Here is a 17,390-nt window from a genome sequence, read left to right as displayed (position 1 = left end):
AAGTCTATATTTGAGAGTAGAAGGAGAGGTAAATAACTTCCACACAAGCAAATACTTAAAGAATTTGGCAAGAGAAAATGAAATAATGAAAGATCTACTCTAAATACAAAAGAAGCAGGATTCTATAGAAAAGAGAACGGCATAATTATAAAGGCAATATCTACAATGACTTACAACAGAATAAATATGATGTTGTAAAAGAGAACATCAAAATTTTTAAGGGTCACAGAATGAAACAGGACAATACAGAGTATTTTCTTCTTGTTTCTCTTCTCTGTAGGATGGGTAAGAGTTTGTATTATTATCAGTTAAAATAAATAGATACATTATGGGTCAATATAAATACACAACAAGGTAAACATAAGTCAAAATCTTACAATGAAATCGCAAAGGCATAAAGAAACCAAGATAATAAAAGAAAACTATCAAGCCACAAAAAGAAAAAGAAATGAACAAAAAGGAAATACCACATCAACTGGAAAATGAAGTTCCAAATGGAAATAAACACCAGTCTATCAATAATTCTCACAAATGATAATGGACTTAGTGCTTCAATTAAAAGATATATATTGTCAGATGGGATCATATAACAAGACCCTACATAATGAAGCATACAAGAGACCCAATTTAGTAAGTGGAAAACACAATTGAAAGTGAGAAGATGGAAGAATATATTGCATGCAAATACACATGACCAGAAAGCAGGACTAGCAGTACTGACTTCACACAAATAGACTTTACAAGAAAGGTCATAGAGAAAGATAAACAAGGACATGATATGATGATTAAAGGAGCAATACAAAATGAGGGTTTTATACCCATTAATACTTATGCACTCAATATAGCAGCACCTAAATACATAAAGCAAATACTAATAGATACAAAGAGAGAAATCGCTAGGAACAAAATCACAATAGGAAACTATAACACCCTATTACCATCACTGGACTGCTCTTTCACACAGAAAATTAATAAGGGAACAAAGATACAAAAACATGATAAAATAATTGGAGATGGTTGATACTTCCAAAAGAGTACTTCTCCCAAAAACAGAATATACATTCTTTTCCAATACACATGGAACATTTTCAAGGAAAGATTATAAACTCAGGCACAGAAGAAGCCTCAACAATTTAAGAAGATAAATATTATTTCAAGCATCTTTTCTAAGTATAATACCATGAAACTAGAAATAAATCATAGAAAAACAGGGAGAAGAAATGACAGCATCCAGATTAAAAAACATGGTACTATAACAAAGGAGGGAGTTGATGAATTAAAAGAAGAAATTAAAAAATATCTTAAGAAATATGACAAAACACTTCAAAAAGTCTATGGAATACAGTGAAAGCAGGTTTAAGAGGGAAGTTCATAGTGACAAAGCCCTCCACAAAGGACAAGTACAATTTCAAATAAATAATCTGACGTTCTATGTAAACTAATCATGAAGAGTAGAGCAAACAAAACCAAAAGTCAACAGAAAGGGGGAAAAAGTAAAGATCAAGGAGGAAAGAATTGAAATAGGGTTTAAAAAATAGAAAAAAATTAATCAAATTCTCTTTTGAAACTTTAAACAAAATTGACAAATCTCTGGGCAGGATCACCAACAAGAAAAGAAAGAGAACCCAAATAATATAAGAAATGAAAATGGAGAAAATACAAAGAGCACAACAAATTTACAAAATATCATAAGGAAATATCAAGAGCAACTGTACGGAAACAAACTGGATAACCAGGAAGTAATTGAGAAGTTTTTGGAAACATTCAGCCCACCAATATTGCATCAAGAAGAAACTAACCATTTGAACAGACAGATCAACAGAAATGGAATACCATTATCAATACAATAAAAAATCTCTGCAAACAAAATTCAGACCCAAATACCTTCACTGGGGAATTTGACCAAACATACAAAGAAAAATCCATACCGGTCCTCCTCAAACACTTCCAAAAGATTAATATGGAGAGAGTACTCCCAAACTCACACCATAAGGCCAACATCAACCTGATACCAAAACCAGACAAAGACAATACCCCAAAAAGAAAACTATAGGCCAATATCATTGATAAACATTGATGTAAATGTCCTCAAGAATTAATTAACAAACAGAATCAAACATCATGTAAAAAAAAGATCATGCACCATGGTCAAGTTAGGTTCATCCCAGGAACACAAGGATGGTTGAACTTATGCAAATCAATCAATCAATTGTGATACACCATATCAACAAAAGAGAAGACAAAAACGATATGATCATCTCAGTAGATGCAGAAAAAGCATTTGATAAAATTTAACATCTATTTGCCATAAAAGTTCTTATCACAGTGGGCATAGAGGGACCATATCTCAACATAATGAAAGCTATTTATGACAAGTATATAGCCAGCAAAATACTCAATGGTGAAAAACTGGAACCCTTCCCACAAAAACCTGAGACAAGGCAAGGATGCCCATTCTCAAAATTTCAATTCAATATAGTCTTGGAATTCCTAGCCACAACGATCAGGCAAGGAAAATAAACAAAACTTTTCAGACTGGGAAAGAAGAGGTAAAATTGTCATGTTATGCAGACATGACACTGTTTATAGAAAACTGTAAAAGCTTCACAAAAAATTACTTAGGCTAAAACAGGAACTGGGCTAGGTAGTCAGATTAATCTACAAAAACCAATTACATTTCTTTACATTATCATTGAATCATCAGGAAAACAAATTATGGAAACAACCACTTTAATAACTGCACCCAAAACTATAAAATGCTTAAGTATAACTCTGACCAAGGTGGCAAATGACTTGTACATGGAGAAAAAGGAAATATTGATTGAGGAAATCAAGAAAGATTTTAAGAATTGAAAACATACCCAATGGTCTCGTAATGGAAGCAATAATATTGTTAAAATGGCCATAATGCCCAAGGTAATTCACAAACTAACTGAATTCCTATCAAATTATGCAAAACATTTATTTTTAGGACTGAAACAAATGATCATAAGATTTACACAGAATCAGAAAAGATCCATAATTTCCATAACAATATTGAAGACAAAGAGGCTGGAGCAATAACCCGCCTGGTCTCCATACATTATTGCAGAGCTACAATAGTTAAAACGACATGATATTGGTACAGAAACAGGCATATGGATCAATAGAAGAGAATAGAGAGCCTAGGAATAAATCTACAGGCCTATGTTCAATTAATATTTGACAGAGTAGCCAAGAATATGACAGAGAAAAGGCCATCTCCTCACCAACTGGTGTTGGGAAAACTGGAGAGCAGCATCAGAGCAATGGAGTTAGAACAATCCTTCAATCCAGACACAAGAATAAGCTCAAAGTGGCTTGAAGACTGAAATGTAAGGCAAGACACAATATATCTCTTAGAAGAAAATATTGACAAAACACTCTGAGATAAATCTCAGCAATGATCTACTAGAACAGCCTATCCAGTTAATGGGTGTAAGAGCAAAATTAATAAATGGGACCAAATTAAACTTATAAGCTTTTGCACAGAAAATGGAACCATAAACAAAGCAAAATTACAACCTACAGGATTAAAGAAAATATTTAGAAATGATGCAACTGACAAAGGCTAAATTTCCAAAATATAAAGACTTCATACAACCTAACAATAATAAAAAAACAAAGAAACCCAATCTGAAAATGGGCAGAAGCCCTAAACAAGCATTTCTCCAATAGAGACATACAAATGCCACACAGATATATGAAAAAAAAATAATTGCTCACTATCATTATCAGAGAAGGGCAATTCAAAACTATAATAAAGTATAACTTCACAATAGTCACAATGGCCATCATTCAAAAGTCCACAAACAATAAATGCTGGGGAAGCTGTGGAGAATGGGAACCCTCCTACACTGTTGGTAGGAATGATGTTGGTGCAGTCATTGTGGAAAACAGGATGGGGATTCCTCTAAAGTATAAAAATAGACTCAGCATATGATCCAGCAATCCCACTTCAGGGTATACATCAAAGGGAACCCTATTTCAAAAAGACACCTGCACCCCAATTTTCTTAGCAGTGCTATATACAACAGCCACGAAATGGAAGCAACCTAACTGTCCAACAACAGATGACAGTATTCAAAATTATGCTGTATTTACAGAATGGAATAATATTCTGCAAAAAAAAATGATAAAACAGTAACATTTGCAGCAAAATGGATGTCCCCAAAAAGTGTCATCGTAATTGAAATAAGCCAGAAAGAGAAAGAAAAATAACACATGACATGACGTATGTAGAACCTTAAAATAAAAATTTGGATATGGACACTATGATTTCGTCTACAAAACTGAAACACAGTAGCAGATCTACTTAATAATCTTATGATTACTGCAGAAAGGGACTGGTAGACGATATATTTGGGAGATGTAGATTTATAAATGTTATCCATTATATATAAAAATAGATGTTTCCAAAATTTTTTTTGTATGACACAGGGCAGTAAGTTAAATAACGTGAAGTAATGTTTAATAGGCACAGAAATATATGCATGTACGGGAACTCTGTGCTATACACCACAGATTGACACATTGTAAATGGCATACTTCAATGATATATAAATGAATAAATATGTAAATATATAAATAAATAAATAAATAATATTTAATAATAAAAGAAATACAAATATTCACACTTCTTATATTTACATATCAAGATTCTAGGAGTAAACACAAAGTATAAAGAAGAAAATTGAATGAATGAGAGCAAGGCAAATAACAAAAGAAACAATTGAAAAGATAAAAAAAATCCTAAGTCTGTTTCTTTTCAACATAAAGTAGACAAATTTTACGTTTGTTAAGAAAATTATGACTCAAATTAAATTAGAAATAAAAGAGCAGATATTACCACTGATGTAGAGGTGCATAGCATCATAAAAGTTTACCACTAGCCAACGATTTGAATGACCTAGAACAAAAGACAGATTCCCAGAAACATATGTCTTCCCATACTGAATCAAGAAGAAATTAGGAAGTTAAATTCAGCAAAAGTGTTTAAAAGTAAATCAGTAATCCAAACCTCCCAAACCAGAAAAAATGTACAAGATGACATTACTGGTTAAATCTGTCATATATTTGAAGACAATTATTCACCAATTCTTCCCTAAAACTTTCAAGAATTTGAAGGGGGTGAAAGATTCCAAAGAAGTTTTATGATGCCAGCTTTATTTGCACAACCAAGCTAAAAAGGATATTAGATGCAAAATATAGAACATTATCCCTGATGAACATATGTGCCAAAATTCTCAACAAAACACAAGCAAAATGATTTCAACAACACATTTAATATATCATACACATATACGAGTTAAGGGATTTATCCCTGGTTTTAAGGATACGTCAAAATATTCAAATCAATAATGGTGACATGCCTCACTAATAAAATGAGAAATAAAACTCACATAATCATCTCAATAGGTGCAGAAATAGCATTATATATAATGCAACAGCCTTTAAATATACTCCAAACTAATTAAATTAACCCTTCAGTGGCACGATATCATATACACACAAACACTGTGTGGAGAGAAGCGAAGCAGATCTCTGTTTATTGATTCATAGAAAAAGGGCTTATATAGGACATGAACAATGCCTCACATATTATCTAAGTTATAACAATGTTAATAATGTTAAACTGTTTATGTCCCCACGCTCCTGCAGTAAGCACAGGATGTTAAATGATCAAGGATTGTTTTAAATTTCATCATGGAATTTCATTAAGAAGGTCATCTCTTATCCAGCCGGCTTGCCTGTCTTAGGTTGTCCTCCTCTGACGATCTTACCCATCATAGGCTATCCAGCCATCCGTACTGGATACATTGAGTAGGCCATTACTTATCCAGCCTGGATACGTGACATTCCTCACAGCTTGTTTGTCAGTTCAGCCCAAGGGCTTATTCTCTAGAGCCTTCAGACAGGGGCCTACAAACCCAACATCCCTTGACAGAAAAATGGATGAAGGAAATTTGATGTATATATGCAATGCAATCAATACTTTGCATTCCTATCAACAGTGTTCACGGTGTTCCTTTTTCTACACAATCTCACCTACATCTATTCCTTTTTTTGATGAGAGCCTTCTGACAAGTGTGAGGTCTTGTCTCATTTTTGGTTTATGACTTTCCTTATAATTTATAGCTCTGAACATATTTTCATGTGTCATTTTGCCAACTCTATGTTTTCTACAGAAAATTGATTCAGATCTTTCTATTCAGTTCCTACGGACACATTTTTTAACTGGATTGTTTGGTCTTTTTTTTGTATTTGTGGTGTATGAGTTTCCAATATAGTTGCATATTAACTCTTGATTGGAAAATATCACTTGCAAATATATTCTCCCATTGTGTTCATTGACTTTTCATTTTATTGATCATTTCTTCTGCATTGTAAATCTGTTTAGAGTGATACAAACATATTTTGTTTGTTTTCCATCTGCTTCCCTTGCCAGAGGAGACATATTTAGAATCAAACTAAGTCCAATGTCAGAGTGTACTTCTTATATTTTACACAAGGATTCTTTGTTTTCAGATTTTATGCTTTATATGCCCAGGAGTGGGATTGCTGGGTCATATGATAGGTCTATAGAAAATTGCCTTCTGCTCATTTTCTGGCTGAGTTGTTTGTAGATTTTTGAAATGGAGTTGTATGAACGATGTGTGTAATTTAGGAATTAGCCTCTTGTTGATTGCATTGTTTCCAAATGTTTTCTCCCATTTGGAAGTTCATCTTTTCATTCTGTTTATTTTGCTATATAGACTCTTTTCAGTTTAATTTGGATCTATTTGATTATTTTGCCTTTATTGTTTTCAGCTTGGGAGAGTGACATAAGAAAATTTCACTACAATTTATGTCTTGTTTTTCCTATGTTAGTTTCCAGGAGCTTTATTGTTTCATGTATTAGATTCAGATATTTAAAACATTTTGAGTTTATATTTGTACAGTGTGATGGAGTGTTCTAATTTCATTGATTTACATGTAGATGTCTAGCTTTCTCAACATCACTTGCTGAAGACTGTCTTTTAGGCATTGTATATTTTTGTTTCTTTGTCATAGTTTAGTTGACCATAGGTGTGATATTTTATTTCAGCCTCTGTGTTCTGTTCCAGTGATATAGATGTTTGTTTGTTTTCCAGCATTGTGCTGTTTTGATTACAGTTTTTGTAATATAGTCTGAGATCTGGGAGGTATATGCATTATGCAACAAAGTTTGTTCTTTTCCCTCATTGTTTCTTTTGCAGTTCTAGTTCTTTTGCATTTCCATACAAATCTTAGGACTGTTTTAAGTTCTGTGGAAAATATCATGTAGTTCGATCTGAATCACTTTATATCCGTAGACATTTTTAGTAGTATACATATTTTAACAATATTAATTCCTCTAAAATAAGACCTTGAAATTTCTTTCCATTTCTTTGCATCAACTATAAATTTCTTTATCAGTGTCCTATTGATTTTGTTATCTTGAATTTTTCATACGTTTTTCATTTTTGATCTGATTTCATATGGATTATTTAAAATAATGGAATATTTCATTGTTAATGTATAGAAATGTGACAGTTTTTGTATATTAATCATCAATCATCCTACTTTGCTAAATGTCTTTAATAGTTTTAATTGTTTTCATGTGGAGAATATTTAGTGTTCTCTATATAGATTATCCTGTCATCTAAAATAATACCAGATTTACTTCATTCAATCCAACTTGAATAACTTTTTTTCTTGTCTGATTGATGTTGCAAGGACTTCCCATACTGTGTTTAACAGAAATGTTGAGATTGGGCATCCTTGTCTTATTCCTTAATTTGGCTTTCAGTTATTCACCTTTGCATATTATGTTGTCTGTGGGTCTGTAATTAATGACTTTAATTATGTTGAGATATATTTCCTGAATCCTACTTTGGTAAGAAGTTTCTGTTTTTGTTGATTCTACTGTTCTTGTTGTTGTTGTTCTTGCGGCTGCTATTTTAATGAATGAAAGTTGAAGTTTGTGAAATGCTGTTTATCGATTTATTGGGATGACCAAGTCATTTTCCCTTTTTCTTTTGTTAATGTGGTGTATCAAACTGATTGATTTCATGTAATTTCAACCTCTCTTATGATCCTGCAATGAATTAACGTTGATCATGTTGTATGATTCATTTTAGATATTGCTGGATTTAGTTTATTAATAGTACTTATTTTGAATTTTTGCTTCTATTTCAATCAAAGTTATTGGCTTCAAATTCTCTTTGCTTGTACTTTGTTTGCTGGCTTTGCTATCAGGGTAATGAAAACTTCATAGAATTAATATGGGAGTTCCCCACATCTTCACTATTTTTGAATAGTTTGAAGAGTATAGGTCCTGCTTTGTATTTTTGTGCAATTCTCCATGGGAGCAGTTTAAATCTGCACCAATGTTTAATGATTTTTTTAAATGCAGATTCTATCTTTCTTCTAGTAATCAGTTTGTTCAAATTATTTGTTTCTCCTTATCTCTGTCTATTTCTAGGCATTTGTCTATTTCTTCTAAGTTGTCCAGTTTATTGGCATGTAATTGGTGACAAAATGTTCCCTTTTCTGTATATCTGAGGGAACAATTGTTATTTCTCCAATTTTATTTCTGAATTTATTTCTTTGGAACATCTCTCTTTTCTTCATGATACACCTGGATAGAGGTTTTTTGATTTTGCTTATCTTAAAAAGAAAACAAAAAACAAAATCTTTGGTTTTACTACTTTTTGATTAGTTGTTTTTGCTCTTTACTTTATATTAACACCTGTAATATTTAGGATCATGTTTTTCCTTTTTTTTAACTTTTTTTAATTGTTTTTTAATCATTTTACAAAGTTGTCTCAAAGTCCATTTTCGAGCACAATTTTTTAGGTACAATGAACATATATACATTTTTTGTCCCATTTTATCCCTTATGAGCTGCCGTTAAGATCTTTTATATATTTCCCTGTGCTATAGAGTACAATCCTGTTTATCTATTTTACAATTTTGACCTCCCAGCCTATCTCTTCCCACACCACACCTCTTGGCAACCAACACTTTGTATTCTCTGCCTGCGAGTATATTTCTGTTTTGTATTTATGCATTTTTTCTTGATTTTGTTTTGTTTTTTGATTCCACACATGAGCCATCTCACATGGTATTTTTCTTTCTCTTTCTGGCTTACTTCACTTAGACAGATTTTCTCCTGGACCATCCATGTTGCTGAAAATGGCATTATGTTGTCAGTTTATAAGAATGACTACTATTCCATTGTATAAATATACCACCTCTTCTTTATCCAGTCAACTGTCGTTAGACATTTAGGCTGTTTCCATGTCTTGGCTATTATAAATAGTGCTGGCTATGAACATTGGGGTGCAGGTGTCTTCCTGAAGTAGGGTTCCTTCTGGATTTATGCCCAGGAGTGGGATTCTTGGGTCATATGGTAAGTCTATTCCAAAGCTTTTGAGGAATCTCCATCCTGTTTTCCACAGTGGCTTCACCAACCTGCATTGCCCCCAGCAGTGAAGGACGGTTCCCTTTATTCCACAGGCTCTCCAGCATTTGTCATTTGTGGATTTTTGAATGATGGCCATTCTGACTGGTGTGAGGTGATATCTAATTGCAGTTTTGATTTGCATTTCTCTGATAATCAGTGATTTTGAGCATTTTCTGATGTTCCTTTTGATCATTTGTATATCTTCCTTGGAGAATTGCTTGTTTAGGTCTTCTGCCCAATTTTGGATTGGGTTGTTTATTTTTTCTTATTCAGTTGGATGATCTGATTATATACTCTGGAGATCAAGCCTTTGACGGTTTCATATGCAAATTTTTCCCATTCCGTAAGTTGTCTTGTTGTTTTACTTCCGGTGTCTTTACTGTGCAGAAGCTTATAAGTTTCATTAGGTCTCATTTGTTTATTCTTGCTTTTATTTCTTCTATGGGAAAATTTTCGAAACGTATGTCAGATAACATTTTGTCTATATTTTCCTCTTGGAGGTTTATTGTATCTTGTCTTATGTTTAAGTGTTTTATCTGTTTTGAGTTTATTTTTTTTCTATGGTGTTCTAGCTTCTTTTGGAGTGTTCTAGCTTCATTGAATTACATGCTGCTGTCCAGTTTTCCCAACATGAGTTGCTGAAGACACTATCTCTATTCCATTGTAATTTCTTGCATCCTTTGTCTAAGATAAATTTACCAAACTTTCGTGGGTTCATTTCTGGGATTTCTTTTCTGTTCCATTGACATATATGTTTGTTTTTCTACCAATACACTGTTGTCATGTTGACTATAGCTCTATAGTATTATCTGAATTGTTAGCGTAAAGAAATGCCACTGATATTTGAAGCATAATCTTGTAACCTGCTACCTTGCTGAATCCTTTGATCAGCTGCAGTAAATTTTGTCTGGATCTTGTAGGGTTTTCTATATATTGTTACATATTCTCTGTATATAGTGAGACTTTTACCTCTTCCTTTCCAATTTGCATCCACTTTACTTCTCTCTCTTGTTTGATTGCTGTGGCTAGGACTTCCAAGACTATCTTGAGTAGGAGTCGTGGTAGTGTACATCCTTTTACTGTCCTAGATTTTAGTGGGCAGGATTTCACTTTCTCACCGTTGAGTATTATGCTGGCCATAGGTTTGTTATCAATAGCTTTCATGATGTTAAGATATATTCCCTCTATGCCCACTTTGGTGAGAGTTCTTATCATACGTGGGTGTTGAATTTTATCAAATGCTTTCCTGCATCTATTGAGATGATCATGTGGTTTTGGTTCTTTCTCTTGTTGATGTGCTGTATTACATTAATTGATTTGCATATGTTGAACCACCCCTGTGTCCCTGGCATGATCCCCAATTGGTCATGATGTATAATCTTTTTTCGGTGTTGTTGGATTCTATCTGCTACTATTTTGGTGAGGATTTTGGTGTCTGTGTTCATCAATGATATTGGTCTATAATACTCTTTTTTGGTAGTGACTTTGCCTGGTTGTGGTATCAGGGTGATTGTGGTTTCATAGAATGACTTTGGGAGTATTCCTTCCTTTTCATACATCTGGAAGAGTTTGAGAAGGACTGGTATGAGTTCTTCTGTTATGTTTGGTAGAATTCCTCAGTGAATCCATCCGGTCATGGACTGCTATTTGTAGGGAAGTTTTATATTGCTATTTTAATTTCATTTCTGGTGCTCTGCTTTTTCAAGGGTTCAGTTACATCTTGATTCAGTCTTGGTGGACAGTATGATTACAGAAACTTGTCCATCTATTGTAGGTTACACAGTTTGGTTCAATATATTTTCATACTATTCTCATATGATATTCTGTATTTCTAATTTTTTGTGGTAATTTCTGCATTCTCATTTCTTATTTGGTAATTTGTGCTCTCTCTCTTTTCTTCTTTTTGAGTTTGGCCAGAGGTTTGTCGATTTTACTTACTTTTTGGAAAAACCAGCTTTTGAATTGGTTGATTTCTTCCTGTGTTCTTTCTGATCTCTGTTTTATTTATTTCCTCCGCAATATTTATGATTTCCTTCCTTCCGCTGTCTTTTGGGTATTTTTGTTCTTCTATTTCTAGTTAATTCTGCTGGTGGGTTAAATTGTTTATTTGTGGTTGTTCTTCATTTTTGAGGAAGGCCTGTATCACTATAAACTCCCCTCTCAGCACTGCTTTTGCTGTGTCCCATAAATATTTTGTGGTTTTGCTTTCATTTTCTTTTGTCTCAAGGTACATTTTCATTTCAGCTTTGATTTCTTCATTGACCCATTTGTTTATTAATAACATATTATTTAATCCCTATGCTTTCCTTTTTTTCCCTTTGTTTCTCTGTTGTTGATTTCTAGCCTCATGACATTGTGGTCAGTAAAGATACTTGAGGTAATTTCTAACATCTTAAAACTGCTGAGGTTTCTTTTGTGCCAAAGTGCATCATGAATCCTGGAAAATATTCCACGTGAACTTGAAAAGAATGTATATCCTATTTTGTGGGGGGTGCAATGCTCTGAAAATATTCACGAAGAGTAATATTTCTATTGTATTATATAAATTCTCTGTTGCCTAATTTATTTTCTGTCTCGATGATCTGTCTAGTTATGTTAATGCAGTGTTGAAATCTCCAAATATGAATCCCCCTTTATATCTGTTAGTAATTATTTTATGTACTTAGGTGCTCCGATATTTGGTGCATATGTATTAACGAGTGTGCTATCCTCATATTGTATCACTCCTTCAATCATTATAAATTGTCCTTCTTTTTCTTTCTTTATGGCCTTTATTTTAAAGACTATTTTGTCTGAAGTCAGTACTGCAACACCTGCTTTTATGGTTTTTCCAATTATATGAAATGCCCTTTTTCTATCCTTTCACTATCAATCTATATGTGCCCTTCTCTCTGATGTGGGTCTCTTGCATGCCACATTTTAAAGGTTCTTGCTTTATCATCCAGCCTGCCACTCTATGACTTTCGACTGGAGCATTTAGTCAAATAACATTTACAATAATTGATGATAAGTTTGTGTTTATTGACAATTAGACCTTATATTTGCAGTTGATTTGGTATTTCCTCTTTGTTCCTTTCATCTTCCTTTTATGGTTTGGTAATTTTGTTTTGTATTATCATAAATTTTTTTTAGTTTCAGTGACACCCTGATAAGTTTTTTTCTTCTAGTTACCCTTTTATATAAGTCCATTAGACCATTAATATAACTGTTTTTATTAATCAGATAGTAACATGATCTCAAACCCATCCTACCGAGAACAAAAAATTTTAAAAAGAAAGACCAAAAAATAAATTCTCTATTTTCCTGTCTCCCTCTCCCACTCTCAGTGATTTGTATGTGTTGTTTTAAAATTTTGTGTGTATTTTATTTGTAATTCATGGGTTATCACCTTTCCAGCTGTGAGTTTCACATTTCTGTAGCATCCTGCTACTTTTCTTTTTAGAGAAGACCTTTCAATAATTCTTTAAGCTTGGGTCAAGTTTTGCTGAACTTTTGCATCTTTTTCACGTCTTAAAAAATCTTTATGTCTCCTTCTACCAAAAAGGATAGCCTTGCTGGTTAAAGTATCCTAGGATATAATATTTTTTTCATTCAGGACTTTGAATACCACTCCCTTCTGGTCTGTAGTAATTTTGTAGTGAAATCACCTGGGAGCCTAACGGGGATTCCCTTGTACTCACTCTTTGCTCTTCTCATGCTGTCTTTAGGATCAGTTTTTATCCGTGACTCTGGCCTTCTTAATTATATGTCTTGGTTTGGGTGTATTTGTGTTCTTCCTGTTTCGTACACTGTGAGCTTCCCGTATCGGATATCTGATTCCTTCTTTAAGTTTGGGAAGTTCTCAGTCATGATTTCTACAAAAATATTTGTAATCCCCTTTGATATTTCTTCCCCTTCTGGGACATTTATCATGCCAAATTTGGCATACTTCTATTATCCCATAGGTGCCTTATGCTTTTTTCATTACTTTCCCATTGTTTCTCTTGTAGCTCTACTGATTGGGTGCTTTCTATTGTCCTGTCTTCTCAGTCACTATTTTGTTCCTCTGCGTTATATAGTCAGCTTTGCTATGCCTTTAAATCATTCCTCATCTCAGTCAACAGGTTTACCTATACTACTCGGCTCTCCTTTATAGCTTCCATTTCATTTTTGACATATTTTATATGTCTAAACACTAACTCTTTTATTTCCTTCAGTACTTAGATCACTCCAATTTTGAAATCTTCATCTAGTAGGATATCGATGTCTATTTCACAGATCATTATTTCAGGGAATTTCTCTTGTTATTTTAATTCGGGATAGTTTCTCTGCTTCTTCATCTTTCTACTATCTCTCTGGTACTGATTTTTATGGAGTATTTGTTATATACTGTGGTCCTAAAGGAGTAGATCTACCTAATGACAATGTAGTAATACAACTTAGAAAACAGAAAAAAGAGGGAGAGAGATAAGGAATTTTAAAGAAGGGAGAAATAAAGCTTTGAAGACATTGCATAATGAATAATATTAAAGTAAATTGAAGCAGAGTTTGAAAAATAATAGTAATAAAAATATTTTTAAAAATTTCAAAGGGATTAAAATGGGGGTATATATAATTGAATAAGAAGTATAAATTAAGAGGTTAATAGAAAATGGAACAGCTAAAAACAGATTAAAACAAGGGGGTGGTCTGTGTCCTCCTGGGGACTGTGTAATTTTAATGTGAAATCTTTCTGTATTCATCCTGTTTTGGAAGCTCAGCTTGCTGTTTCCAGAGGCCCTCCATTGAAGCCCTCATCTGTGCTGCTCCCAGGACATTTTGGCAAGCAGATCCCTTCTACACTAAACACTGGTTCAGGTGCAGCTCCCTTTACTCTGGGCTGGTTTGTCACTGCCCTGCCCGATGCTGCAGACAGATGTTGCAGACTGACAAGGAAGGATTGGGCATTATGCCCTTTCCCAGCACCATGGTCAGGGGCTGCATTCCAGCTCAAAACTTGAGGGGCAACCCGCCCTCTCAGGTTGCCAATCACTCTGCTGCTCTGTGCCTCTGTACGCTCTGCCTCGGGTTTGCACACCAGACGTGGGCTCAGGGAAGACTGAGGAATAGCCCTGTCTCTGGTCTGGGCCAAAATCGAGCTCCTTGTTTGTCTTGGCAGACATGTTCTCTAAGGAACCAGACTGTAGTATCATATTTGCCTCATACTGTCGACAAGTCTCAGTCTGGCCCTTGATGCTGCTAAGCCCCTAGGTGTAGATGCAGGTTTTGCCCCCACTGCCACCTGGGGGCAAAGCACCAGAGTGTATGGTGGCTGTGTCTGAGCCCCAGCTCTCTTCACCTAGAAACTTTTGTGGATTTTCAGAGATGGGGATGGCACCCTTCCACCAATAGGGCACATCTGCCCTGTTGTTTTATGGGGGGCCCAGGTTGTTCTGCCCTGTGCACCCACAGCAATGGCTAAAGCACACTCCATTCCCCCAGGCCACCACAGTGCACCGATTCCCATCTACCACCCAGCGCGGGCAGCATGGCCCTGCCCCCAGCTTCCGGGCTGCATCTTCGGCTGGGTGTCACAGGGATTCTCTGTGCCTGTTTAATTTAGTTCTGTCATTCAACTTATACTATGTACAGGGCCAAGCCTCGGAGGCTCCCCCTCCGTCCTGCCGATCTCTCAGTTGGAGAGGGGAGACATAGTGAATGAGCACCAATCCTTCTTTGCTTCTCCCTCCCCGTGGGGCCTGTCCCTTTCTGTTTTACCTTTTATTCTTTCTTTCTTCCTTTTCTCCTACCAGATTTTTCACATCTTTATCTACTGAAGAGGACAATGATCTGTCAGATTTCTGCAGGTTCTCTGGTTAGCTGAGTGGGTCTGTGGATATGAGTCTTGGTGCATTTGTGGAAAGGGTGAGCTACAAGCATCTTTCTACTCCTCCATCTTTGCCTCCCCCAAAGAAACTCTCACTTTATTGTGGAAGATAAACATAGTCTGGAAAAAATGGAAAAGATATTCTATGGAAATGACAATAAAGTGCAGATTGCAATGTTCAACTCATACAAAATACGTTTTAAAATAAGGGCCAAAATGAAAAAAAATATGAGATTATATAAAGAAAAAAGGATCAATAAAAAAATAGGATATTACACTCATTAAATTATATATGGACCAAACACCGTAGATCCTAGATATAAAAAGAAATTTTAGTAGACAAAAAAAAATTAATTCATTATAAAACAATAATAGTAAATGAGTTTAACTCCTCACTATTCTCATGGCCAGATCATCCAGAAAGAATATTTGTAAGGAAACAGAGGTCTTAATAGCATATTAGATCATTTGAACCTAAGTGAGCTATTGGACACTACACCAGAAAAGCAGAACACATAAACTTTTCAAGTGTGCACAGGATGCTGCCTAAGGAATTAACCACATATTATGTCATGAAATGAGCCTCAGGGAGTTTAAGCAAATATAGATTACAGCAAGTAGTTTTCCATACACAAAAGTATGATACTGTGCATCAACTTAGAAATAATAATAGGAAAAGCACAAACATAAAGCCAAATCACATCCTTTAAAAAAAATAAAGAAAGGTCAATGATGAAATCTAAGAGGTGATGAAATCAAAGAGGTTATAAAATCATACCTGGAGACAAATTACAATGAAAACACAGCTAGATAAAATGTATGGGATGCAGCAAAAACAAATCTAAGAGGGTAGATGAGAACAAATCATGACTTCCACAAGGAACAAGAAAAACCTCATAGAAAGTACCAAGCATTCTACACAAAATAGAGAGAAATAAGAACAAACAAAACACAAAGGTAGTAGAATGACAAATCTTTAATGATTATGTTGAAAATAAATAGAATAAAAGTTGAAAATTAAATAACAAATCATATAATCAACAGCTTTAATTTTCTTAAAAATATTAACAAACAGGTACACATTTAGCCAGCCTTATCAAGAAATACAGAGACTGTACCCTAACAAAATAAGAAATGAAACAATAGAAATAACATCTGATATTACAGAAATACAAAAAATGATTATGTAAGCACTATGAGCTGTTACATGACAACCAACTGGACGACCTAAAGGAAATGGACAAATTTCTAGAAATGTACAGCCTGCCAACACTGAATAAAAAGAAAACTGAGAACTTGAAAAGAGTAATCAGTATAAGTTAAATTAAATCTATTATTTAAAAACACCCCTTGAACAAAATGCCGAGATGCTTTCAGTAAAACCTCTTTTCCCCCAGCTATTTTAAAAATGAAGGAGGAAGGAAAATTCCCAAAGTTATTCTATGAGGCTACCATTACCCTGATAACAAAACCAGTCAAAGACACTATCAAAAAAAAATGAAAATGAAAATCCAATATCCTTGATGAATATACATTCATAAATCCTCAAAAAACATCAACAAATGAATCCAGCAATACATAGAAAAGATTATACATGATGATCAGTTGGACTCCTTCCAGAGTCAAAAGGATGGTTCAACATACACAAGTCAATCAGCGTGACATATCTCTAATAAGGGAAGGACAAAATACACAATACCATGTCAATACACAAAGAAAAAACATTTGACAAAATTCAACATACGTTCATAATCAGAACTCTCATGAAAGTGAGTACAATGGAAACATCTCTCAACATAATAAAGGCCATTTATAATCATATATAATTCTCAGGGAAAAGGCTGAAAGCCTTATGGGTAAATTCGGGAACAAAACAAGGATTCCTACTCTCACCACATCTGTTCAATAATAATAGAAGAAAGGAAAAGGAAAAGAAAAAGAAATGAAAGAAATGCAAAATGGAAAGAAAGAGGTAAAATTGTTACTAGTACTAATGGCATAACAATCTACATAGAGAGTCCTAAGGGCTTCAAACTGACTATTATGAACAACAAATAA

This window comes from Vicugna pacos, unplaced genomic scaffold, assembly GCF_048564905.1.
Source record: "Vicugna pacos unplaced genomic scaffold, VicPac4 scaffold_19, whole genome shotgun sequence".
In the NCBI taxonomy this organism is placed as follows: Eukaryota; Metazoa; Chordata; class Mammalia; order Artiodactyla; family Camelidae; genus Vicugna; species Vicugna pacos.
This window is presented reverse-complemented; position numbering follows the sequence as displayed.